Genomic DNA, 27,546 nt, shown 5'->3' on the forward strand with positions numbered 1-27,546 from the left:
TTAAGTTTCCACATTCCGTGTTCCTGTACCTTATCACTTTGCACAAGCTACTTTATAATATCCGTCTCTGTCCGTGTGTGATAGTATATACATCAGTTTACACAGAATTTTATTTTTGCCCAAAGGATCCCCTGAGGAAGGCTCGCTGTAGCTGAAACATGGCTCGTGTTAGGTTCCGTACTTTTCTACACCAAGTTTTTAGATTCAATTGTAACATGTACTGTATATTCAATTTGGGTTCTGTTTTTCCAGATCATCTGTTCCACTTGCCTACTATTGTTTTGTGGCATCTGTTCCCTTCAAACAACAGAAAACAGCTTAATTCTTTCATCAGGAATATTCAAATTGGCCAGAGGCAAATTCTCCGCAATAAGCTTTTAAAAAGGCAACTTCTGTAAATTAGGCTAATCTGGGCTTGCTATGAAAAAAAGGATGTGACGACTTGTACAGTCTTTATTATTGTTTGAACGTTATTCACTGATCTACAAAACACGCTAGACATTTTTTTTAACTTGTAATACATTACGTTTTTGACAGCAGATGTGAAAACTAATGAGGCAGTGGAGTAGCGGGCTACCGTGCCATAATAAGATACACTGGTCATAGTTAGTAAGACATTGACAAGTATAATCACCGCAGTATTTTTCAATGTCCCAACAAATTCTGTATACTTGTTTAATAAATCCTCTTTAGGGCCTCAAATTTGCCATAGGTGCCACATTGCTGGGGTCACCGTTCAACTTTGGCTATGGCCATGGCCAATAAGATATACAGCAAGATCAAAAACTAAGCTATACGCTCAGGAAGATTAAAAATTGTTTAAAAAGAAGCAGACTTAAAGGTATTTTTCACATTACCTTGCTCGGGTATTTTAGTCAAAGGATCCAACACAGGAGTAACGATTCCTTCTTCATTCACCTGTATCTTCCAAGCTACTATTAGTTCACATCTATAAAATAAATAAATAAATACATAAATACACCCCCCCCCCCCAAAACAAACCCCAAAACCCTACACAAAACAATGCAGTTGAACATTTGTAAGGAATTAAATAATACAGACAAAATTTTAATTCCATTCTTTAATCATCAATGTTAAAACAAATACAACATAAAAAAAACGCAGGACCAGAGAAGCACTATCTACAAGAAACAGCTTTTATAGTCAAGTTTTCAGTTCAATAGATGAAACATTCTAGCCTGTAGCGTTATTTCCCTATGGTTTAGAATGTCTTGCCTATCTACTGGAAGAGAGCTTACCAGGGTAAGTACATAATCTCCTTTTACATATGCTGACAGTACAGATCTCAAGAGCCCATATTTTCTTAAATATTGAATAGCTAATAAGAATAGCCTTACTGGGTTAGACCGATGGTCCATCAAGCCCAGTAGCCCCTTCTCACAGCCAGTCCAGGTCCCTAATACTTGGTAAAAATCCAAAGAGTAGCAATGTTATATGCTACCGATCCAGGGCAAGCAGTGGCTTCCCCATGTCTTTCTCAATAACAGACTATGGACTTTTCCTCCAGGAACTTGTCCAAACCTTTCTTCAATTAGCTATGCTAGCCGATCTTACCGCTAATTTCTTCCTATTGGTTTTAAAAATATTTCCCTGTAACTTCATTGAATATCCCCTAGTCTTTGTAATTTTTAAAGAAGTGAAAATTCTACTCCATTCAGGATTTTGTAGACGTCAATTGTATCTCCAGAAATAAAAATGAGTTGACTCATCTTTTTATCCAAGGATTATACTTGAAATTATATAAAACCAGAGTTTCTCAAACCAGTCCTCGGAACACACCCAGCCAGAAAGGTTTTCAGAATATCCACAAAGAAAACATAACCTGTTAGGTATGTCCTGAGGAGTAGGTTGAGAATCCTTTTATTAAATACATTTTAGTTTATAATCCAGCTAAAACTCTTTCAGCTATGACATTATTTTCGTATGCACTAAAATGCCTTACCCAGAAAGCTTTGGATTCCTTAGAACCATGGTGTCTATTTGTTTTTGCTATCCTCTGTATTATCTGTAATTTTAAAGATATGTTCATCGCTTAGAAATTACTTGAATAATAAACTTGAAACTTAGTCTGCTGAAGAAGAACCTTCAGGAAGTCGAATAATTTCTGGATACCTTCCCTACAAAACAAAAATCATATTATTAACGTAGAAATCTACTAAAGTAATTGTGTAATTGCTCTAATGAGGAATGCCATGCCTTTTTTTTTTTTTTTTTTTTTATTGACATTTATGTATTTTATTCAAATTCTCATTTTTTTTTTTTTAAATTTTTATTTATAAATTTTCCATTCTTACAACATCTGAATCATAGTAAATATTATTAATTATTACATATCTAGTATATTGTCATTAATAATTCATAGTATTTAAAATATAATATGATAAAGATTATACATTAACATAAAAATATAAATCCCTCCCCCTTTTTGTATAACATGTTTCCAATAATTAATCAAATCCCACCCCATTCATATATAATTTTTATCATTGTGCTAAGAAATCTAATCATTAGAATAATTAGTCAATGGTTGCCAAATTTTCTTGAAATTAAGAAAATTCCCTTGTTGTAACGCTAATTTTTTTCCCATTTTATATATATGACAGACCGAATTCCACCAGAACGTAAAATTTAATTTGGTATAATCTTTCCAATTTTGAGTAATTTGTTGCATGGCGACTCCTGTTAGTATTAGTAATAGCTTATTATTATTTGCTGATATCGGACTCTTAGTTCTCATTGCAGTGCCAAATAATATGGTATCATATGAGAGTCCTACATAATTCTCTAGTAACTTATTAATTTGGGGCCAAATTGAATTCCAAAATGCGTTTACACAGGGACAGAAAAAGATTAAATGATCTAACGTCCCTATTTCCATTTTACAATGCCAGCATCTATTGGATCTAGTACTATCTATTTTTTGCAGGCGCGTTGGGGTCCAGAACACTCTATGTAATAAGAACAACCATGTTTGATTCATAGACGCTGACTTTGTAGATCTTAATCTCCAGGACCAGAATCGTGGCCATTGAGACTCAGAAATTGTCTGACCAATCTCAATACTCCAAATATCCCTAAGACCTGTTTTCTTTTTTTTATTTAAAAATCCGTATATCAATTTGTACCATTTTGCGGCTTGGTGACCCAAAAAATCCGCCTGGAAACATAGAACCTGTAAACTATATTGATTATTTAGATTTTTCCATTCAGGGAACCCTACCTGAATGGCCTGCTTCAATTGCATCCATTTAAAATATTGTGTTTTATTTAATCCAAATTTATTTTGCAATTGTGAAAAACTAAGCAGTGAACCTTCTGATATGACATCATTCAATGTTCGTATTCCTGCATTTATCCATTGTTTCCAGACGATTTTAAATCCGCCAATTCTGATCCTGGAGTTTACCCATATTGATTGATTTAGAGATTTAGCAATAGGTTCTGGTGACAGATTACTGATGTATCTCAATGTTTTCCAAGTGTCAAATAAAATTCTGTGGTCTTTGTATCTTTTAGGCATTGTTATAGTTATTAACTGTTCTGGATGTAAAGGGAACAGGAGCCGCCATTCTAAATACAGCCAATCTGGTACATTTTCCAAAAGATCTGGGAGGATCCAATACATACCCTGTCTTAAAATATAGGCTTGATGATACCTATAAAAATTTGGAAAATTTACCCCCCCTTCCATAATTGGTCTTTGTAATGATACTAAAGCGATTCTTGGTCTTTTCCCACACCAAACAAATTTTGTAAGAACATTGTTAAGTTTTTTATAAAATGACCCCTGGAAAAATATTGGAATCATACTCATTTGGTAACAAACCACAGGCAATATCATCATTTTAATTGTTTGAATTCTTCCCCACCAAGAAAGATGTAATGGATTCCATTGCTCACACATTTCTGTTATTTTTTTCAATAAAAGTTTTTCATTCTCTTTGACTGTGTCTTCAATTGTATTTTTGATCATAATTCCTAAGTATTTTATTCCATCTTCTTTCCAAATAAATGAATATGGATCAAATAATCCTTTGGTACAATGAACATTGATTGGGAGAATTTCAGATTTGTTCCAATTAATTTTATATCCAGAAAAAGTACCATATTTTTCTATTAAATTAAGTATACATGGAATAGTAGTTTCCGGTTCTCTTAAATATAATAATATATCATCTGCATATGCAGATAATTTAAATTCAAAACTGTTAAATGATATTCCCTTTATCTCCTTAGTTTTGTTTATTGCAATTAATAAAGGTTCTAGGACAATATCAAAAAGTAAAGGAGACAGAGGGCATCCTTGTCTAACTCCCCTATGCAAGTTAAATCTATTTGATAAATTATTGTTAATATATAATCTTGCTCCAGGAGAGCTATACAATGTCTGAATCATTTTAATAAAACCGGATCCTATACCAAACCATTGTAAAGCTTGGTATATAAAATTCCATTCCACTCTATCAAAGGCTTTTTCTGCATCTAAAGATATTAAAAAAGCTGGATCATTTATTTTTTTTGCTAAATTTAATGAGTGGAATGCTAATCTAGTATTATTTGATGAATGTCTTTTAGCAATAAATCCTGTTTGATGAACATCAATAATGAAAGGAAGAGCTTTTGCCAATCTTAATGCTAATATTTTAGCCATCAATTTGTTATCCACATTCAATAATGAAATAGGCCTGTAATTTGAAACCAGAGTAGGATCTTTGTTTGGTTTTGGTAAGACTATAATTATCGATTCTGCCATAGTACCAGAAATATTTTCATTCTTTATTTGATATTGATACAAATTTAACAGATGTGGTAATATGATATTTTGGAAAAATTTATAAAATTCAACCGTATACCCATCTCCACCTGGAGCGGATCCAACTCTAAGAGACTTCAATGCTGTTTCTAACTCTTTTAAAGATATAGGTTCTTCTAAACTTCCTTTTATATGATCTGGAATATTTGGTCCAATATATGAATTTAAAAAAGTTAATCCGTCTTGTTCTTTATTTTTATAAGAATTGGAAGTGTATAATTCTTTGTAAAAATCAAGAAATTGTGTTATAATATCTTTTGTGTTGGTATGTGTTTTACCTTGTGTATCTTTAATTGCAATAATCTTAGATTTTCTTTTCTTTACTTTAAGAAAATTTGCTAATAATTTCCCAGCTTTATTTGAATTTCCATAATATTGTATTTGTTTATTGAAAATGTCTTTCCTCACAATTTGAGAAGAAATCTCATTATATTTAACTTTTAATTTTAATATTTCTTGTAATGTATTATTTTCCCATTTCTCAATTAATTTATTTTCTAATAATTTAATTTGCTTTCCCATCTCAAGAAATTGTTTTTTTTTTTTGTTTATTAATAAATGTTGAGTATGAAATAATATTTCCTCTCATAGTTGCTTTAAAAGCATCCCATAAGATCTCAGCATTAATAGTATCTGATTCATTAAATTGAAAGAATTCTTGCATTTTTATTTTAAAGTCTTCAATAAATTTTGAATCCGCTAGTAAATCATTATTAAATCTCCATACTGAATCAAAGTTTTCAACATCATAATTTTGAAGATTAATCCACACACCAGCATGATCTGAAATTATAATGGGATCAATTGTTGCTTTTAGTACACGCTGCGCTATATTATTAGAAACAAATATATAATCAATTCGTGAAAAAGATTTATGGACCTGAGAACAAAAAGAAAATTCCTGATCATTAAAATGAAGAATTCGCCATATATCTACTAAATCACAAGATAGTATCAAATTATCTAAGCCTAATGATTTCATAATTTTACTTGGTTTTTTATCCAAAATCGGATCCATTACAGCATTGAAATCCCCTGCTACTATTAAATTAGATGTAGCCAGTGGTAAAAGTAATTGTTGAATTTGTTTAAAAAACTCCATTTGATTCGTATTAGGAGCATATAAATTGAATAAATTCAGGGTTGTATTTCCCAGAACCATTTCGATATGTACCCATCTACCTAAGGGATCATAATTAATTAATTTAAAATCTGCATTACATTTTTTGTTTATTAGAACAGCCACTCCAGCTTTTTTCTTTGAAGCAGGTGCAAATAAACATTTAGAAATCCAACCTCCAGATAGTTTTTTTGATTCAATTTCCGAAAGATGGGTCTCTTGTATGAAGTAAATGTCCGCATTTTGATTTTTAAGGAACGATAATAATTTCTTTTTCTTAATAGGATGATTTAAACCATTGACATTCAACGAATACATTTTTATATCCATCTAATTAATAATTATGTTTTAACCAATATTCTATAATAATTTACAAGATTAGTTCCTAGCACATTCAATAAAAATTTATCTCCTATCCCACCCATTATTTTCCCTCCCTCCCCACCCATTATCATATTCTGATTTGGAACACGCATTGGTCATGCAAAACCTAAATCTCCATCTCCAGGCAACTAATAATTCATTATATTATTTAAAAACATATTTCTAAATTCAGTACATTCTTTATACTTCCACCCTTATATAATTGAAAATTATATCCATTTAATCTATAAAATTTTATAAATTTACTGAGAATTATATATATTTGATTCATAAAATTAAATTCAATATCATGCATACATGTAATATATTATTCTTAATAAATAAACATATTACAAATATATCTCTTATTCTCTATATATCTGTTATTCATCATGTAAATTAAATATATCCATTTTTATAAATATATTAATATTAATAATAAATACATTTCAATCATTTTCATAGATAATCTTCATAATGAATTAATTTGAATGAATACTTGAATAGAATATACATTTTATATCAATAAATAAGTTTTATAATAAATTCCTATTTTATTAATTATCTACCAATCAATTACTTAATTCATTATTTTTCCATAATAAGTTAATATAACTGAATAGTTGAATTAAATATAAATTTTATAGTAGACACCTATTTTATTAATTAATCCATTCAATATTCAAATTATTATCTTGTATATATTTCATAAAATTACAATCTTCTTACATAGAATTAAAATATTATTTTTATAATAAATTAATATATTTCTTTTTTTTTTTTTTTTTTAGTCTTATTCTCAATATAACAATAACAAATTTTCCTTTCAATATTATTAATAATAAATTCATAGTAAATCATTTTCATTATTCAATAATCATAATAAGTTAATATACTTATATAATTAAATATATATAATAAATTAAATAATTCTCTATTTTGATTAAAATATATATTTTATATAAATATTATTAGTTTTATAATTTATTTATTTATATTTTAATTAAAAATTTTTTTTTTTTTTCACTAGTATTAATGAATGTGGATGCTATTATTTTATTAATAATTAATTTGATATAATAATATTATATTATTGCATCCACTATATCAGTAAATTATCTTTCCAGTTAGTAACATTTCTTAAGTCTTAATTTTTTTTTTTTAATAATCTTCTTTATTTTCCCTTTTTTCCATCTTCTTTCTTCTTTCTTCAGCTGAATTGTTCCTTTTATTCTGTTTTTTATGCAAACATAGGTTCTTCTTGTGTCAAAAATTCCTTCAGTTTTGCAGGGTCTTGAAAATATATGGACTTATTTCCACTAGATACTCTCATAGTGGATGGATAATATATTCCATATATGTAACCTTTTTCTTTCAACTGCTGTCTGTATGTGAGGAATTGTTTTCTTATGTTTGCAGTGTATTTGGCAAAATCAGGAACTAAAATCAGTTTTGATCCTTTATAATTCAAGTTTTTATTTGCTTTTGCCATTTTTAATATTTCCTGAGCATGTTGGTACCTTAAAACCTTGAATATCAAAGGTCTTGGAGCTGCCTGGTTTACTGGCTTTCTTATGGGGATTCTGTGGGCTCTTTCTATTTCTAACGGCCATTTTGAATTGAGCTGAAGCAGTTTAGGTAAAAGATTTTCCAAGAATTGTACAGGATCTCCCCCTTCAATATTTTCAGCCAGCCCTAAAATTCTGATGTTCTTTCTTTTTCCTCGGTTTTCCATGTCCACCATTTGATTTTTTAAAGCTGCTACTTCTTTTTTATCTTTATCATATTCTTGTGTGAAGGATTCAAATTTCTCCATTTTTTCTTCCATCACTGCCATTCTCTGTCTTTCGGTTTGGATTTCTTGTTTCATGTTAAGAAGTTCTTCTTTAACTTCAGAGATTTTATTGGCATTTTCAGTCAGCATCAGTTTTATTTTGAACAGTTCAGTCATAATATCGGACTTTTCAGTGAGTTCTTCAGTTTCCATCGGGAACGGCACACTCGATGGTGACAGAGGAGTTACTTTTGTTCTTTTTGCTGAACTTCCCGATGTTGAAGGTTTTTCAGCTTTTCCCTGCTTCATACTTGCCATTTCCGACGTTGTTTTATATATATTTTATAGCGGTTAGGCAAAGTGAAAGTTTTATTTTTTTTCCGTTTGTTGCCTGGATACGGGAGCGCTGCGGGTTAAGCTGCCATATCGTGCGCGCTCCAAGCCACCGGAATGCCATGCCTTATGTTGCTGCTATTATTCTGCTTTGCTTCTAATTGGAAAAATATGGCAATCGTATCTATAATAAAACCCTAGCCACACATGCGCGCTTGAAACCGCCGAGCGGGGAAGCGTCTCAGCGCAGTGGCAGCACTGTAAACAGGCCGTTCGCAGCAAGCCCTGGCAGGGCCGTTTCTCTGCCGCATCACTTCAGATGAGGTAGAAGAAAGGCCCTGTCAGGGCTGACTGCTGAAGACCACCACCCTGTTAATAGGCCTTCGATAACTGACCTCACGACACTCAATATGCCGGTATAAGTAGTATATATTTTATTAACAACAGCAGCTTACAAGAATAAATCTTTCAGCATATGGCGTAGCAGAGCATGGGTATATCAAGCCGGCTTGAAGACCTGGAATCTGTTCTGTCCGTGTCATCAAAAAACGGTCCTTTATACATTTTTGACAGCCTGAGACCACCTTGGTAGATATTACATTTCTAGTTTCAATTGGTTACTTACATTTGTCATTTCCACTTATCAGTTTATTGATTGGACAACATTTTTACTTTTCCGAGTCATACTGCGCGTGACGCCCTGTTTACTAAAAAGTTACCTATTTCCCGACATATGTCTTTTTAATATCAATTTTTCCGAGCAAGGCCTGCCCATTCCAGGACTTATCTTGCGTAGTAGTCAATTTTATATTTGCTTCTCTATTTTTATGATACATCAGCAGATGTTGTGCTCGTTTCTATGTGAAAGGATAAGTTTTGCTTGACTTGCTTATTTCAGCAAACACAGAGATTGTGTTAAGAGCTGACAGTCTCAGGGTGTCTTTCAGGCCTGTAAAATGTATTGTCATTTTCCTATTAATCTGGGGATTTCAAGGGGTCTGTCTTCACCTCCAGTATCACGGAGGTCTTACCTTCTTCACCTGTACAGGCCTTTTCTCCCCTCCTTCCTCTCTTCAAAGCCTCCCAAGGCTTCGACACCCCAAGGTCATGATGGTCGCGGAGTAGGGTGGCTTAGGGGCCAAGCACCTGAAAAATTGAGCTTGATAAAACATTAAAAGGACAAGTGTCTAACCCACCCAAACTAAACTAAAGGGACAATCGCTACAATATGACTCGGTAATTATAAGAAATCAAATAATCAATAATAAAAGAATCAATACAATAAAATTCAACATTCATTGTAATATAATTTCGTAAGTAAATGTGTTTGTTAAAGATGGGATTTTATAACTGAGTATCTTGAGAATCTAATGTGTTTTGAATCTCTTTGTGCGGACGCATAATCTGATATTCAGGGTATGCTGATTGTGGAATACGTTCACAATATATATGAGTGGATAACATTTGGTGCGATACCTGTTCTGTTGTAGTTTTGATAAAACTGACACAACAAGGGAGGCAGCAGGGAACTATCAAGAAGATTAGGCAAAGGATGCCTAAGAAAATCAGGATAGGACGAAGGGCTCCGATATTGGGAAACCAGGAACTAAACCAATCTGGTTTAATTCCGTTCCAGGATTGGACTGGAACATGGGACTACCTCTTTCATTCCATCTGTAATGTCTTTCGCTTCCTGGCCTACTTCATTTATATGGAGGCAGCAATTTGATAAATTAAATTTACCACATACACCTCCTTCGGATGCTAGAAGGTAATTTAAAGCAAATCTGTTCTGGTAAATGGCATTTCTTGCGTAGCTAGGACGTTAAAGGCTAATGAGGTTGCATTTGTGATGGTTTCAACTATTGCTTGGAGTCTATAATGATTCTGTTTAACATATAGATGGGGGTTCGGTATCCTCACATGCTATCTTCAGCCCAAGTGGCTGGTCCATAGTAATTAATGATATGTGAAGGGGGCCAATCATTGTTTTTCCATTCTCCTATTTTCAGTCCTTGTGTAACATCTACCGATCGCTTACTTCTGGCTCGGGACTTATACATTTGGAAACCTAGTGTCTCTCCATGTTCAAGTGGGAATAAAAAGAAACTGGGTCTAATTATACCAAGAGTGCATGATCCTACCCAGTTTTTGGGAAGCAGGCATATGCTTTGTTCTCGCATATCCAATAAAGGCCATCGGGAGCAGGCCAATTCTTTTGGTCTGATGGGGTTGTGTTTAACCTTAGAATACCGGATATGGTTTAGAAGTAGAAAGAATGTGTCCTGAAAGGGTTTCGTATCATTGGGCCAGGTGACCCAACTGGAATTTTCAGAGACCCAAGTATGGGTGTGAGTGCAAGTAGAAACATCCTGCATTGAAACTATCTGGCAAATAAACTCAAAACCGCGGACACAGAAGGCACAAGTGAAGGGACTTCGCGCAGAGAGTCGAAGACTGACTTCTCAGCTCCGCGGGAAGGCACTCGCGCATGCGAGGTGCGGGCAACTCGAAACTTCTAAAGTTTCTACAAGGAAGTATGCTTGTGAGATGTCCGCGTCGGGGCTCCGTTGGATGACGTCACCCACTAGTGCCTGCTTGTCCTGGGATAATGAATGGGTTTTTTAATACCCAGGGAGAGCCTACAGACGAAGGGGGAGTCTTAGTGAAATTAACTGTACAGGAAGAAGAGTTAGTGAGATCCACCTCTCTTGCTTCCCAGGGCCAGTGCTCTCCCAAGTGTGCTCCTCTACACACGTAGCACTCGGTGACATTTAATGTGTTGGCTATAGTTTTTGCTAGTGAGAGGAAAAGGTTAACTGCAGATGAGCCATATTCAATGTTATGCTCTATTTCTTCTGTCTGGTGGAGTTTGTGAGGAAACAGTTTGCTCAAGTTCTATTCCTACTTCAATAAACCCGTAGGGGTCTTTTCCTTCATCATCAATACCAATTTGGTAACGGCGTGGGGTTAGAAAAGCTTTGGGGTCTTGTATGTGAAAGTTAAGATCCTGGGGAGGAAGCTGAAGCTGAGGACAGGGAAGATAGCCTTTTCAGAGATCCTGCCAGTACCAAGGGCAGATGCGAGGAGGCAGACCGAGATGCAAGCAACAAATGGATGGCTGAGGCGATGGTGTGACGAGGAGGGTTTCCTCTTTGTACGGAACTGGTCAACCTTCCTGGGGAAAAACAAGCTCTACAGGAGAGATGGTCTGCATTTGAGCACGGCTGGGACGAGGATGCTGGCACGTAACATCCAGACCTGCATAGACATGACTTTAAACTGATAACAAGGGGAAAGCCGAGAGTCGATCTGACCTCGACACATCGGACCACAGTATCGAGCAAAGATACTGAGACAGGAACTGGCAATAGTGGACTAGAGACAAAATGGACACTTTATGGACATAAACCCAAAGATGCAGCACAGGGAACCGAGGGGCATTTAGAGCTAAAGAGCAAAACAAGGAGGAAACAGCCAGAACCAGAGGGCTATCAAAGAACAAAGAAACGGGCAGAGGATGGAATAGACACACCGCAGGAGGCAACACGCGAGGAGACCAGCAGGAGCAACAAATCAAGAGTAGATCCAAAAGAAAAGGTAACAAACTGGGACTTAAATTGCCTATATACAAACGCTAGAAGCCTAAGAACTAAAATGGGGGAGCTAGAAGTTATAGCCGGAAATAAGGACATAGACATAATAGGAATCACAGAAACATGGTGGTCAGAGGACAACAAATGGGATGTGGCCCTGCCAGGGTACAAACTCTACAGGAAAGACAGGGCACACAAGAAGGGGGGAGGAATAGCACTGTATATAAAGGACTCCATTCCTTCATCCAGAATTGAAACAACAATAAGGGCAGACAGTCTGGAGTCACTATGGGTTAAGCTGACAGGAGGGGAAGGAGCTGACATCAAATTGGGACTGTATTATCGCCCACCAGGACAGCCAGAAACAAACGACCTGGACCTGGAGGCCGAACTGAGACAGGTGTGCAAAAGTGAAAAAGTGGTGGTTATGGGGGACTTCAACTATCCGGGAATAGACTGGGACATTGGGAACTCAAATTGCACGCGAGAAACTAAATTCCTAGAGGCGATAAGGGACTGTTTCATGGAGCAGCTGGTCACGGAACCAACGCGAGGGGACACCACTCTAGACCTAATCCTCAACGGGCTAGAGGGACCCGCAAAGGAAGTGGTGGTACTAGCACCGTTAGGGAACAGCGATCACAACATGATCCAGTACAAATTAAACATGGGAACATCCAAGGTGAAAAGAACCACAACGACAGCACTCAACTTCAAAAAAGGAAACTACAAGGACATGAGGAAAATGGTAGGAAAAAAGCTCAGCAACAGCTCAGGGAAGGTGAAGACCGTAAAGGAAGCCTGGACACTGCTTAAAGGCACAGTGCTCGAGGCACAAGACCTGTATGTCCCAAGGTTTAGGAAAGGATGCAAAAAAAATCAAACTAAAAACCCAGCATGGATAACAACTGCAGTTAAAAAGGCTATAAGCGACAAGAAATCATCCTTCAAGAAATGGAAAAAGGAACCAACAAAGGAAAACCAAGAAGAGCACAAAAGACACCAGAAAGAATGTCATCGAGAGGTCAGGAAAGCAAAGAGAGAATATGAGGAAAGACTGGCAGGAGAAGCAAGAAACTTCAAACCCTTCTTCAGGTATGTGAAAGGGAAACAACCAGCCAGAGAGGAAGTGGGACCACTGGATGACGGAGACAGGAAAGGAGCGATAAAGGAGGAAAAAGAGATAGCTGACAGGTTAAACAAATTCTTCTCGTCAGTCTTAACCAGAGAGGACACAACCAATATTCCGGAACCCGAGGAGATTATAAACGGAGAACAAGATGAAAGGCTGGTAAAACTAGAGGTGAGCAAAGAGGATGTCCTCAGACAGATAGACAGACTAAAGAGCGACAAATCACCAGGCCCGGACGGCATCCACCCAAGGGTACTAAAAGAACTGAGAAACGAAATAGCAGAGACACTTCGCCAAATATGTAACCTCTCCCTAAAAACAGGGGAGATCCCAGAGGACTGGAAAATAGCGAATGTCACGCCCATCTTTAAGAAGGGTCAAGGGGTAACCCGGGAAACTACAGGCCTGTGAGCTTGACCTCGGTTCCAGGGAAGATGATGGAAGCAATGGTAAAGGACACAATATGCGAATACATAGAAAACAATGGACAACTGAAGGCGAGCCAACATGGCTTCTGCAAAGGAAGGTCATGCCTCACGAACTTGCTGTACTTCTTTGAGGGAATAAACAGCCAGATGGATAAGGGGGAATCCATAGACATCATTTACCTTGACTTCCAAAAAGCCTTCGACAAGGTACCTCACGAACGGCTACTTAAAAAGCTGTGGTACCACGGGGTGCAAGGGGATATCTACCGATGGATCAAACACTGGTTGGCGGGCAGGAAGCAGAGGGTTGGAATAAAAGGCCAATACTCAGACTGGCAATGGGTCACGAGCGGAGTTCCACAGGGGTCAGTGCTGGGACCTCTACTGTTCAATATATTTATTAACGATCTGGAGGCAGGGACAAAATGTGAGGTTATCAAATTTGCTGATGACACCAAACTCTGCAGCAGGGTTAGAAACACGGAAGACTGCGAAGACCTGCAAAGGGACCTAACGAAACTGGAAGACTGGGCAAAAAAGTGGCAAATGAGTTTTAACGTAGAGAAATGCAAGGTCATGCATGTAGGGAAAAAGAACCCGATGTTCAGCTACAAAATGGGGGGAACACTGCTAGGGGTGAGTAACCTTGAAAGGGACCTGGGGGTGATGGTCGACACATCACTGAAACCATCGGCGCAATGTGCGACAGCCTCAAAGAAAGCAAACAGAATGCTGGGCATCATCAAAAAAGGTATTACAACCAGGACGAAGGAAGTCATCATGCCGCTGTATCGCGCAATGGTGCGCCCGCACCTGGAGTACTGTGTTCAATACTGGTCACCGTACCTCAAGAAGGACATGGCGATACTCGAGGGAGTGCTAATAAATGGTATGGAAAATTTTTCATACGCTGACAGGTTAAAAATGCTGGGGCTGTTCTCCCTGGAGAAGAGGAGACTTAGAGGGGACATGATAGAAACCTTCAAAATCCTTAAGGGCATAGAGAAAGTGAATAAGGACAGATTTTTCAAACTGTGGGGAGCCACAAGCACTAGGGGTCACTCGGAGAAATTGAAAGGGGACAGGTTTAGAACAAATGCTAGGAAGTTCTTTTTTACCCAGAGGGTGGTGGACACATGGAACGCGCTTCCGGAGAATGTGATAGGCCAGAACTCTGTACAGGGGTTCAAGGAGGGTTTGGATAGGTTCCTGGAGGATAAGGGGATAGAGGGGTACAGATATAACTTGAGGTAGGTTATAGAAGTAGGCAGAAACCACTTCACAGGTCGCGGACCTGATGGGCCGCCGCGGGAGCGGACCGCTGGGCGAGATGGACCTCGGTCTGACCCAGTGGAGGCAACTTCTTATGTTCTTATGTACAGGAACTGTTTTTCTGTAAGCATTGTTTGTCTGGGGGCTCTTTAAGTTTTACTTTCGGGTTTCCTCCAAATATGGGATTGAATGAAGTAGCTCCTGCATATGACCAGGTGGGACACCAATAATCTTTATAGAGATCTTCATATATATATTCCATTTCTGGACAAATATATTTGTTTAAACGTGAGTATCTGGGTGTGTATTTAACACATTTGTGATATGCATATTTCTGTAGGTTAGTGACCGTACATGCATCAAAATGGGAAACTAATGGGAGTGTCTAAGGATTTAAGCTTATTATGTCTATTTTTCTTTGTATACCAACACCTAAATCCTCCTGCTTGTCTGTGATTATCACAAGACCGTATGTACCAACGATAAGTTGGTCCGGCTCGAGGGTCAAAGCAAACTTGACCCATGATTTCTTCTCCTGTCTTAATGGGACACATGTGATACAAAAGGTCTTTGTGTATGCATTCAGTAACCGTAGAGTTGCCAGAAGCGGTTGTGAAGGGATATCGTAGAAAGAATATAATCAGCAATTTTAAGAGAACACTAAATCTGTGGCCAAGGATCCAAAGGGATGTGGGAAAAGTAGCCTGAGGAGGTCTGGGGAATAGATTCCAAAGAGTTCCCACCTTGGATCCCATCTTCACGGGGATTATGGTGAGGGCATTGGACTTCGAGGAAATGGTATGGGACAGCGATTCCAACAACGGATCCGATAAGGGAATCGGTAATTAAAAAACCAGGCAATGACTTGGGCTACAGAAAGAAAAAAACAAAATACAACTAGGGAGACTAGAGTAATTATGGCAGCTATTAGAGGTTTGTATAGGGGAAAGGTGTTATGGTTTAGCAAAATGTGTCTGAAAGCAAAAGTATAAGCTAGTCCTACACTTTCTTGTGCATATCACTAGTAAAGCATATCCTTTAAAAACTATAATGCTAAATAAAAACAAAAGTAAAATGTACTCAGAGCTAAGTCATTCAGTCCACAAGCTCATAGGCCTTACAGCGACTCACCCTGTACTTCTGTAGGGGCAGGCTTAATGTCCTTGTGGTACGCCAAAGTGTTATGTCCTTGCAACTTAACTGCAAAAGGATTGGATTCTTCTATGGTGTATGGTCCATGGAAAGCCAGCTGTTTCCAGTTGTTCTTCTAGAAGGTACGCTTGTATACTTGTCGCCCTTTGTGATACTTGTATACCCAAGGCGTTGGGGCCCTTGTAAAAGATTTCCTTTTGTCTGTAAAGAGAAAACATATTCTGATATAACTTGAGGAAAGGCTCTTTGGCCTGGTTGTTGAAAAGGTGGAAAGTCTTCCAGTGCACTGGTGTAATGAGGTCTTTAAACTGTCCGATTACGGACAGCGTACAGAAGCTGCAGGCAAGTATTTTAGCCAATTTTTTTTAATGCTAAAGGCATCAATTTCTTTAGGGCCACCTTTATTAAATCATGGGCTTTTTCAGCAAATCCATTTGCCTGCGGGTAGTAAACAGTAACAATTTTTTGTTCAATGACCAATGAGCTGCAGAGTTCCTGCAGAAGGTCATTTCTAAAATGGCTGCCATTATCAGAGACTACTATGGCTTCAGGGACGCCATATCTACTCACAATTTCAGTACAAATTTTCTGGGCAGCATCTTTTCCAGTTTCAGATGCACAGGGATATGCTTCTATCCATTGTGAGAAAGGACACACACACTAGCAAATACCTTTTTCCATGATTTTCAAAGATCATATCTGTATAATCAATATACCATTTTCTGCAAGGTCCTTCTGGAATAGGGATGACTCCTAACGGGGGTAGGGGTCCATCTTGGGTTTGTTTGTCTTAATGCAAGTTGGGCATTTCCGAACAATTTCAGGATGACATCTAATTTGGGATGCCACACTATCAGATTTAGCCTAGCACTAATGTGAGAGAAAGGGGCATGTGTTTTAGAATGATGATCTTGGGCATATAGCCATAGCGTAGCTGTGGATATGCATGTTCTCATGTCTTTTGTTTTCCATATTCCTTTTATCTGTTTGCAATCTAGTTTCTGCCATTGTTGTAACTCATCTGGGGTAACTCCAAAGGAGGTTTCAATATCCTCTGGCCGTGCCCTGGTCCCTACATATAGCAGGGCTATGTGTTGCTAGGTGGTGGCTTCTTTGGCTAGCTAGACGGTCAACGTGTCGGTGTGCTTTCTGAGTAAATGATGTGTCTGAGTCATCATGTGCTTTTATTTTAACGATTGCTGCAGGTGTATGTACGTCTGTGTTGTATGGCAGTCATGAGATGTTGCAATGGCTTTCTTGTGCTATCAATGAATCTTCTAACTGTCCATTTGTCATCATTTTCTTCAATACATTTGATAGCATAGATGGAATCAGAATAAATGGTGAGATTCTGATCTGGATATGTCTCAAGGGCTTGCAAAAGGTCAGCTAGCTCTGCAGCTTGAGCTGTAAGGGAGGCAGGCATTGTACTCCAACCGCTTTCCCAAATCTGATCTTTGGTATTGTATACAAACCAAGCAAAAGCATTGCCAGACTTGGTTTGTGAACCATCTACAAAGATGTGAAAAACCATCTTTATAGGGTTTGATTGTCTTCTTAAGGGGTGTTTCTTGTGGGCACCCGTGCAAGGTTACTGCAGAGGGGCCAAAGAACTCAAGAAATGGCTTGACCTTAGCAGAAAGAGTATCTGTGTTCGTAACTGGTTTAATGTCAATGTTACCTGTCAAGAGAGTAGCCAGGTAAGTAGCTAGCCTCCTGGTGGTAAATGTAACAGTAGGGATGGACAGGATCTTTGAGAGGACGTGTGTGGAATGCAAGGTAATGTAGGCGTAAGGTAAAAATTGATAGATTTTTTGAATTGCGCTAACAGATGCCACCAGTTCAACAGGTGTGAAAGAGCCGGAGAGGTAGCAAATTGTGTTTTCTGCCTGACAAGCTACTGCAGCCCACTCCTCTGCGTGGTCAATGACATACAAGTCTACAGGGAGAGATTGCAAAGGTAACATGAATTGTGAGGTTTGTTTCAAGTCAGCTTTCAAAGATGTAGGAGTCAACTGAATTTGACGTGATCCCTGAGGGTTTCCTTTAAGGTAAAGCCTGAGGGGAAGAACTCGTGTACTTAAGCAGGGGATATAATCCCTGCAGTAGTTGAGAAGGCCCAATAGGGCACGTAGGTCATGATTTTCTCTATTTCTTTCAACAGAGTAGGGCATAGAAATTTACCATCAGCGCAGATGGTGTGGCCAAGGAAAGTAATTTCCTGTTGGCAGTACTGCATCTTACCATCATTGACAGCAGAACCCATGGCAATAAGAAAATGTAGAAGATCATCTGCGAGGCGCTGGCACAGAGATTCAGTGTCTGCAGATAAAAGGATATCATCTACATAAACAAATAAAGAGGCTTGGGGAATCTGAGGGCATGGTGTTCCTAAACCCCTGTAGGTCATAGGCAATGACCTGGGAAAAGATGCCTGGACTCTCATGGAGTCCTTGGGGAAGTCTTTTCCACATGTAGCGATCAGTGCAAACTGTGAATGCTGTGATAGGTCGTGAATCAGGGTGTAAGAGAATGCAGTAAAAAGCATTCTTTAAGTCAATGACAGAAATCCAGGAATGTAAATTGTAAGATGTGAGCAGAGTGACTGGATTGGGAACAACAGGAAATTCCTGTTGCAGTAGGTGGTTGAGGCCTCTTAGATCATGTACTAAACGCCAGGTTTTCCCATCTGCCTTCCGGACAGGAAAAAGGGGCGTGTTCCAAGTGGATTCAGTGGGTTCAATGATGTCATTCTCTAGGAGTTCCTGTATCAGGGATTTAATACCTTCTAGGGCTTCTGATTTCAGAGGGTACTGTGGGATAGTTGGGCCGGTGTCAGAGTCCTTTAAAATTAATGTGACACCAGACACACTTCTAACACAACCATATTTGATTTGTGGGTCAAGAGTGGGTGCGGAGTGATGGAACCTTACAAAGGTAATTACTAGTGCTGCCCGATTCACGATTCGAATCGGTTTAAAACAACAAAAACTTGGCTTCCCGATTCGGCTGATCCTCCCCCCTCGCCCCTAAAGCAGGAGCGGCAGCGCTGCTCTTGCTGGCCGGCTGCTGCCGCACCTGCTTTAGAGGGCGAGGGGGTAGGGTCAGTCAGGAAGTGCTGGTGTCCGGCTTCCCCCTTGGCCTCTCGCATCGTTTACCTTATAGGAGCAGCCTGCAGAGAAGATCGCGGCGCTAGAAATCTTAGCAAACTGCTTCCTCCACAGCGATCCTGCCTCTGACATCAGAGGAGGGGCGGGACCGTGGCAGAGGAAACAGCTCCAACACAGCGATCCTGCCTCTGATGTCGGAGGAGGGGCGGGACTGCGGCAGAGGAAACAGCTCCAAAGAAGTTTGCAAAGATCGCTAGCACTGCGATCTTCTCTGCAGGCTGTTCCTATAAGGTAAATGGGGCGGGGAGGCCAGGGGGAACATGCAAGCCTTCTGGGAGGGGGGGGGGGGAGAACAGGGGGGGGGAAGGCCTTCAGGGGGGACAGGCAGGCAGGGCTTCAGGGGGGGTGCAGGCCTTCAAGGAGGGACAGGCCTTTAAGGTGGGAGGGGGGACAAGCCTTCAGAGATGGTGGCGCAGGCCTTCAGGGGGGACAGACCTTCAGGGGAGGGGGGCCCTAGTGTAGAAGTACACAGAAGGAGGGAGGGAAGGGGGGGTTCAAAGAAACGTGCATATGCCGGTCTTTGGGGGGGAAGAAATAATGGGTCTAAAAATAGATGAGAGGGAGAGAGATGATGGACAATGGGATTTAGGGAGGGAAGGAACAGAAAGGGAGAGAAGTTGGACACAAGGGATGGTGTGGAAGGGGGATAGAGATACTGGATAGGAGGGTAGTTGGGAAAAGAAAGGAAGAGATGGTAGCCCCTGGGGTGGTGGGGAAGGAGGGAGAGATGCTGGATGAAAGGGTAGTTGAGATGAAAAAAAGGAAAGATGCCAGACCTCCTGGGGAGGGAAGAGAAACGGAAGGGGAGGACAGAGATGGAAGATGGATGGTTAGCAGGGAAAAAGAAGAAAGAAGGAGATCCTGGCAAGCAAGTTATCAGAAGACAACCAGAGCCTGAGACCAACAAAATTTGAATAATGACCAGACAACAAAAGGTAGAAAAAACTAATTTTATTTTCAGTTTTGTGATTATAATATGTCAGATTTGAAATGTGTATCCTGCCAGAGCTGGTGTTAGACCGCAAATGTGAGCTAGGATTTAACAGAGAGAGGAAAAGGTTTTTTTGTTTCTTTATTTTGTTTACACCACAGTGCCAGTGTGGTTAGGAGAAGGCAAAGGGGATGAAGAGGCTATAAAATAAACCCACCAGGATGTTTGAAAAAAACACCCAATTAGGCAGGAAAATCGAATCGAATAACCAATTCAATAGGCTGAATCAAAAACTTTTTTTTCCTGAATCGGCCAGCATTAGTAATTACTGCCTTGATCTTGGAAAGTATATCACGTCCCAAAAGGTTGACTGGGCAGGATATCTGAAAGTACCACCTGTCCATCAATTATTAACAGAACATCTGGAATGATATGATGCTGTTGTGTTGCGCCTTCTATGTATGGAGCGAGTAGAAACAGGGTAATAGGGGCGGGACAAAGTTAATGGAAGTCATTGTGGCTCCTGTGTCTACAATAAAAGGGATGTCTTTTTGATCTCCAATTTGCACATGTTTAATGGGCTCGGTTTGTGCAGAGGCAGAAATGTGTACATATTGGGCTAGTCATTGCTGATCATAAGGATCATCAGGGGAGAAGTCCCCTGTTGGGGGGGGGGGGATCCTGGGAATATGGGAAATCTGGAGGAGAGGTAAAAGGGTTATTGTGATTATTGTTTGGGCGAAACCTATTAGGAGGGGGCATACCACGGCCGCGGCCTCCCCCTCTTCCACCCGTTGGGAGGAGTGGACCAGAATTCAGAGGCATAATGACCATGTTTATTACAAGTCCAGCACTGTATGCACGGTACTCTCCACCGCGTGGGGCGGCACAACTGGCACCACGTATGCTGCGAGGTCCGGGTGCAGAACCACGGTTATTCTGTGGGTAATACTGTGGCCACAGGGCATTATTTTGGGCCCACTGGTTTTGTGCAAGTTGAACAGCTGCATTGCTTGTTTCATTTGAGAAACAGCATCAGGAGGTTTATCTGTAGGATTGGATTGATTCTGGATTTGTGCAGCTAAAGCTTTCTTTTGATGCTGGAGCAGCTCCTTGTGTTCTTTGGATTCAGCATCATCTAAGAGCTGGGAATAGTGTATAATGTGGGACACGATTTCACACCAGGGCATCCCAGCCATGCCAACAACACTATCCTATTTAGTTTGAATGCCCTTAGGAATACAGTTCCTAAGTGTTTGAAAAGCCAAACTTTTAATTTTATCCTTAGAGCAAGGGTCTCCTATCTGTAATTCCCAGCTTTCCTCAAAATCCCGAATGAAATAGTATATGTCAATACCAGTCTAGCTTAGACATGTCCCTTTCATTGGGATATCGGGCGCGTAAGGTGGTCCAGACGGCTGATCACCATCAAAGTTTTTGACATCTATAGTGTAGTTGGCAATTCCTGCATCGGCACATATGTCAGTAGTAACTTTGCCGACACATTCTACCAGTAGGGAGTGCACATCTCCAAGGGCTAACTCCCACTGGGAGGTAATAATCTGTTCAAATTTGGAAATCCAAGGAGATGCCCCAGCAAGAAGGGGCGGGAGTTGAGCTTTAATAGAAAGCTTGTCTGCAAAACTCCAAGCAGCATAATCAGTTTTAGCGGTTCCCATATTAGTTTGTTTAATTATAAGTGGAGCTTGAAGAGCCAGGGCAGGTGTAGGTGGATCCTGCGTTTGTTGGGGAGGTTCTGCGGGGGATGCCTGAGTGGCAGAAGCAGGTGTGGGGAGTTCCACGGGCTGGCCATAGAATTTACGCTCATATTTTTCCCACAATTTTAGGCCATCTTTCATGAATTTGAGGTCCCAGCCAGGGTCATCCAATCCCTGACATATGCAGTGTTCATGTGTTTAGTTTCAAAAGACCTGTCACGAGGGAAAGGCATCATTTGTGGGGCTCGTGATTCAGTCCAGCCAGCCAGGTTGTCAATCCAGGGGTAAACTTAGTAGGAAGAATGCTCCTGCTGAGCTACAATCTGACAGGGAGTAAGGCTGGAATGAAAGTATGTTCTGGCATGATCCTGATACTTCAGAGGCCTAAGAGGAACAGGTAAAGGTTGGCTAGCGCCATCAGAAAGATTAATGTGTGGAGGAAGGTGAATACAATTACCATAAGTAGTACAATCCTGGGGATTGGGACAGGAAGCAAGGCAATAGGAATAGGAAAACACAATCAACGGGAACGGGACAAGAATGTAATTTCCAGTTTGGAGTAAAGGGAGCAGGAGTGCTAGTTGTCATCGCGGTATCAGTATCAGGTGTATCGTATAAGGTGGGAAATTTAAGAGGGGTAGTGCGCCGGGGAGTAGGGGGTGCGTTGACTTCTTATGGAACGAGAATTGGGACAATCTTGACAATCTTGAGTGGGGTCAGAAAGGGAACAATACAACCATCAGAAATATTTTTATGGGGAGGAGATGAAATGCAATTTCTAGCAGTAAAACAGTCGGGAGGATCAGGACAGGAGGGTAAGCCGTGACAAACACAGCAACCAGCAACTCCGCAACTGACATCAACATGAGCCTGGGCGAAACTAATATGGCCTGCCATATCATGACGAGCACAATCCTGGGGGTTAGGACATCCAGTAAACTAGCTAGACGTAACGGCGTTAAGTGGGGTTGGGAAAGGGACTGTTTTACCATCAGATATATTTTTATGTGGGGGATTAAAGATACAGGTACCAGAAGCAATACAATCTTGGGGATCTGGGTACGATGGTAAGGCAAGACAGACACGGCATCCAGGAAGTCTACAGTCAAAGTCAGTATGAGCCAGGGCAAAACTAGCATGGGATGCCATACTGTTACACAGATGTGGATGAACACAATCAATGCGGTTGATCCTGTTCAAAGGTAATAAGGTTGGGTAGCGCAGTTTCAGGGGGGAAGGTCGCACAGGCGAAGAGGGACGAGTTAGAAGTTTAGTAAAGAGGAGAGCGGGTAATAACGGAAGAGTGAGCAGAGCTAGGATGGGTGGAGAACCTGGAGTAAGCGAAGCGGCAGGGGTAGGAATAGGCATTTGAGGAGTTAGTACAGGTGGTTCAAGTGTGGAAGAGGCGGGGCAAGATAGGGCAGACCGAGCCATGGCTGCCTCAGCTATTCGGGTGCATTCCTGTTCAAGATGATGCTTCTTTTGTGAGCGTATGAGTGCATCTGTATTGAGACGTTCCCTAAAGACTAAATCAACACAGGATTCCATGGGGGATGGTGGAGACTGTGCAATAGCTTGTTGTATCATTTTATATTTAGCCATAACATCATCATATGCCTCTTGGGTCAATCTATCCCAGGTGTTAGGGGAGTAACGCGCCGGGGTAGGCTCATGTTTAGAGATGAGAGTCATCTGCCTGTCATTGCACTCATCGTGCAACAGTGGGTATAAAATCCTGGTCTTGTGAAGGGATGGGGGCAGATGGTGGTGGAGCAGTGGGTGCAGGGTCTTGTACTGTGGGAAATAAGGGGGCAGAAGGTATAGATGAAATACAGGATGGGTCTTGGCTAGTCTGATGAAAGAGATCTTTAGAATGAATAGGTTCATGGTCTACAAACCCATTAATTTGATTAGTAGAGGAAACGTCCAAGGTGGAGGGGAACAATGGGACTAATTCTGCAAGCCATTTTCATTCTGGGTGGAATAAAATGGGCCTGGTCATACCCGCCTGCAGGAGGTTGCAGAGACGGGTACAAGCCTGAAGACTGAGGTGCAAGCTCTAAGGGGGTAGACGCATGAGAATAAGAAGGTGGGTCCGCAACCTCAGTCTCAATGTGTTCAGGTGGCATGGGAACTGGGGTGGAGCGAGCAGCATCTGTGGTGGGAGATTGTGCAGGTGGGTCAGTGGAAGGAGGGTCTAGACATTGGGCTCGCCAGAGTTTCCACATGTCCAGGTGTTCATCTTGTGATTTTCCTTTTTTGTCATTAAGAATATTGGTACGAAGGGAGACAAGGTCACTCCAGTAGAGTGACCCCTCTTTGGGCCGTTTCCAATTACTAGAATTTTTCAATTACTAGAGATTTTTAAAAATGTGCTTAACCCATGTATCATGAAAATGTTGAATGAGTTTATGTAAGCCAGGGTGAGTAACATGTTTGAGGAGGGCTAAAGGCAACATGGTGAAACTAATCAATATATCTATCTACAAACCCTATGACTAACAAAATAATGAAATCGCGCAAATCCCTTCCTAAATTACTAGGCCTTATACTAAATATAAAGAAAAATAAACGATACTTACAAAATGATACAATGTGATCACACAAGAGCAGGTACCTTTTTAGTGTTGAATTATGCGTGGCACGGAACCACCGAGACAGACGACTATCCGCCAGGCGATGCTGACTACGTCAAGAAAATGATTAACGATTATTAAAACTGGAGCCTATCCAGTAGTCACAGCTAACTACGGCTGCTGAACCTATATCCGCTAGTCACGGCTAGCTGCTGGGCCAGGCTGAATGTAATAATCTGTAATAAAGGAAATAAGTTCAAGAGGAAGTAAAAATATGTGTGTAGCAAAATATAGCTGTAGAAAGAAAAAGCAGAATAAAAGCAGTTAGCAAGCACAAGCGCAAGTAAAAACCCTTAATTAAGTAAAACTTTGAGGAAGCCAACCTTAAATAAGCGGGAAGCTGTCTGAAAAGCAGACGTAGGCCTCAACACACAAGCCATGAGGCCTAAGGCCTGCGGTACCCTCTTTCACGGTCGGAAGTCACCACTGAAGACCACCCTGTTAATAGGCCTTCAATAACTGACCTCACGACACTCAATATATGCTGGTATAAGTAGCATATATTTTATTAACAATCAATAACAGCTTACAAGAATAAATTTTCAGCATATGGAGTAACAGAACATAGGTACATCAAGCCGGCTTGAAGACCTGAAATCTGTTCTGTCCGTGTCATCAAAAAACGGTCCTTTATACATTTTTGATAGCCTGAGACCACGTTGGTAGATATTACATTTCTAGTTTCCATTGGTTACTTACATTTGTCATTTCACTTATCAGTTTATTGATTGGACAACATTTTTGACTTTTCTGAGTCATATTGGGAAAGAGATGATACGTGTGAGATTTGAACCATCTCATACCTGGTCACAGAGGTATTTCAATATCCCTATCATATCTCCACCTTTTTTTGCAAAATACATATCACAGTCTTTAAGTACGATCCATATGCTTTATGATAAAAACTGCAGACCATTTTTGTACCTATCCTCTGGACCGACTCCACCCTGTTTTATTTTTTGAATTTTGTCACCTTGTCTTTTTTGTCCATGTGTTCAATGATGTGAAAGGTAGGCGATGCTTTTTGTGGGTGTGTGTACCCTGACAATTTGCAAGCACTGCTTCCGTGCTTTGGAGTGCTGTATCTGCTGTGTTTGGTGTAAATTTGCAGTAGAAAATGGAATTGCTACAGACTCGATTTAGGATAATGCAGAGCTGCAGAGAACATGTGAGAAACTGAGTTCTCGTAGTTGTCTGAACCCCTTCCCCTTCAGTTGGATTTGAGTTTTGGTGCAGGGGGCATACATGGTTTCATGACAAGATTTGTTTGTTGTGGCTGTACTTGATTGAAGAACGTTCGGGGTAAGCTTGCTGCAGAAAGAGGTTCGGTCGAATCAAGCCTGAGAGTGTCTTTGAGGAATGTCCCCTTTTTTGAGAGAAATATACCGTCCATTGCTGGCTGGTTTCCCGCACAGAGTAACGAAACGTGCCACGTCGAAACCAAGAAACCAAGTTTTAGCTGACTTATTTTTTGCACATATTTAACTAACTGGAGAAATTTACCATTATAACTTTGTGAAAAACGTTCTAAAATGGGCTTAAAAGTATGAAGGATTAAGTAACGATTGGGCGGTGAGGTGGTTGGAGGGTTTCCTCTCCTTGATTGCCCCTCTATGGGCTCCTTTTATCAAGCTGCGCTAGCGGGGTTAACGCGCGTGACTTTTCATTACGCGCTAACCCCTGCTCGAGAGGAGGCGGTAGTGGCTAGCGTGTCCGGCGGTTTAGCGCGTGTTATTACGCGCGTTAAACCGCTACCACGGCTTCGTAAAGGAGCCCTATGTCTCCGAGCTACCCCATCATATTTAAAGCTGATACTGACATACTTATTTATGATCTTGTGGGTTGTGTTTTTGCATATACATACAGAAAGAGGTTCAGCATGCACAGTTACTGTAAAATATAGCGGATAACCTTAAGGGGTTTATGCAAATTTGATCATATAATGCCTGTTTTAGCCCAGTTAGGCTGGCTTCCAGCTGCATATCTGATCAACTATGGCTTTTAAAATGTTACACGCATTGGTCCCTGTTATCTCAGTTCCAAATGAGTCAGGGGGAGGGCTGTTTTTGTGCGTCATGTGTTCATTTTTTGAGGAAAACTTATCAGGACCAGTGGCGTACCAAGGGGGGGGAGTGGGGGGGGCACACCAACGGAGGCCAGCGTTTTACCGACAGGCTACATCAGGATGTGACCCGATGTAATCCTGATGTAGCCTGTCGGTGAAACGCTGGCCTCCGTTGGTGTGCCGATCAGCCTCAAGATAAGTGGGATTTTTTCCTCTATTAGAAATTTTGTATATGTGAAGCATAGTTTTTGCTCAAACGTTTATAATGCTCACTTTTAAATGAAGATTTTGCCTGTGAGGTTACCGCTCAACCACCTTTATATCCACCTTTGTGGTGGTGGGAGGGCCCTTTCTGAGGCTTTTTCCTTCTTTTTGAGCAAACTTAGAGCTTTACTGGCTTCTCATTACTTCTGCAAAACTTCACTACTATAACATCTTTTGACCACACCAGTCTCCAATTGAAAGAGTTGTTGTCATATACATTGGTTTTCAATACATCTGAGTTGTTTACAACATATGCTAGGTATGCCACTGATCGAGACCCATCTCTTTTTCAGTTCAGGCCCCCGTTTTGAGGATATGCTGTGTCTGAGATGTTAAGAAAGTGGGCCAAATTGTTTTAACATGAAATTGTAAACTTATCTTTATAATGCAGGGACTGGGTGATTTGGTCGTTTGCTAGTAAAGTCTTTAGGAGTATCACTAATTGTAGAGTATTTGTATGTCTATTTTATCACGGTGATTTTAATTCTATATTAGATAGAGTGGATCTTGGATATGAGGTTTATAAATATGACTAAATAAAGCCTTTTCAAGTTGTGTTTATCCTATGTGCCCCATTTCTAAAATGATTCTACACAGGAAAAAAATGGGAGAAACTTTCTCTTCCATTAAGGCCCCAAATTACCAGAATCGTAAGATCTTTCTTAGGATAATGTATCATGCCAACAGTGAAAAGATAAACCAGAAAGGTCATATTTGAACTGGGGATCCCAATTTCTCTCTACTTCAGTTTGATAAGG

The 27,546-nt window shown here is 40.1% G+C and overlaps 1 long non-coding RNA gene across 1 annotated transcript; it reads right to left on the bottom strand.

Moving 5' to 3' along the window:
- Window positions 1-1,464: 1,464 nt before the first annotated feature.
- LOC117351058 lies at window positions 1,465-26,005 on the bottom strand. The gene is made up of 3 exons (XR_004537317.1): window positions 24,441-26,005; window positions 15,984-16,205; window positions 1,465-2,138 (listed from the first exon to the last, which is right to left on the bottom strand). It is a non-coding gene; the product is annotated as an uncharacterized LOC117351058 (long non-coding RNA).
- Between the last annotated feature and the right edge of the window lie 1,541 nt (window positions 26,006-27,546).

Source organism: Geotrypetes seraphini, chromosome 17 (assembly GCF_902459505.1).
Source record: "Geotrypetes seraphini chromosome 17, aGeoSer1.1, whole genome shotgun sequence".
NCBI lineage: Eukaryota > Metazoa > Chordata > Amphibia > Gymnophiona > Dermophiidae > Geotrypetes > Geotrypetes seraphini.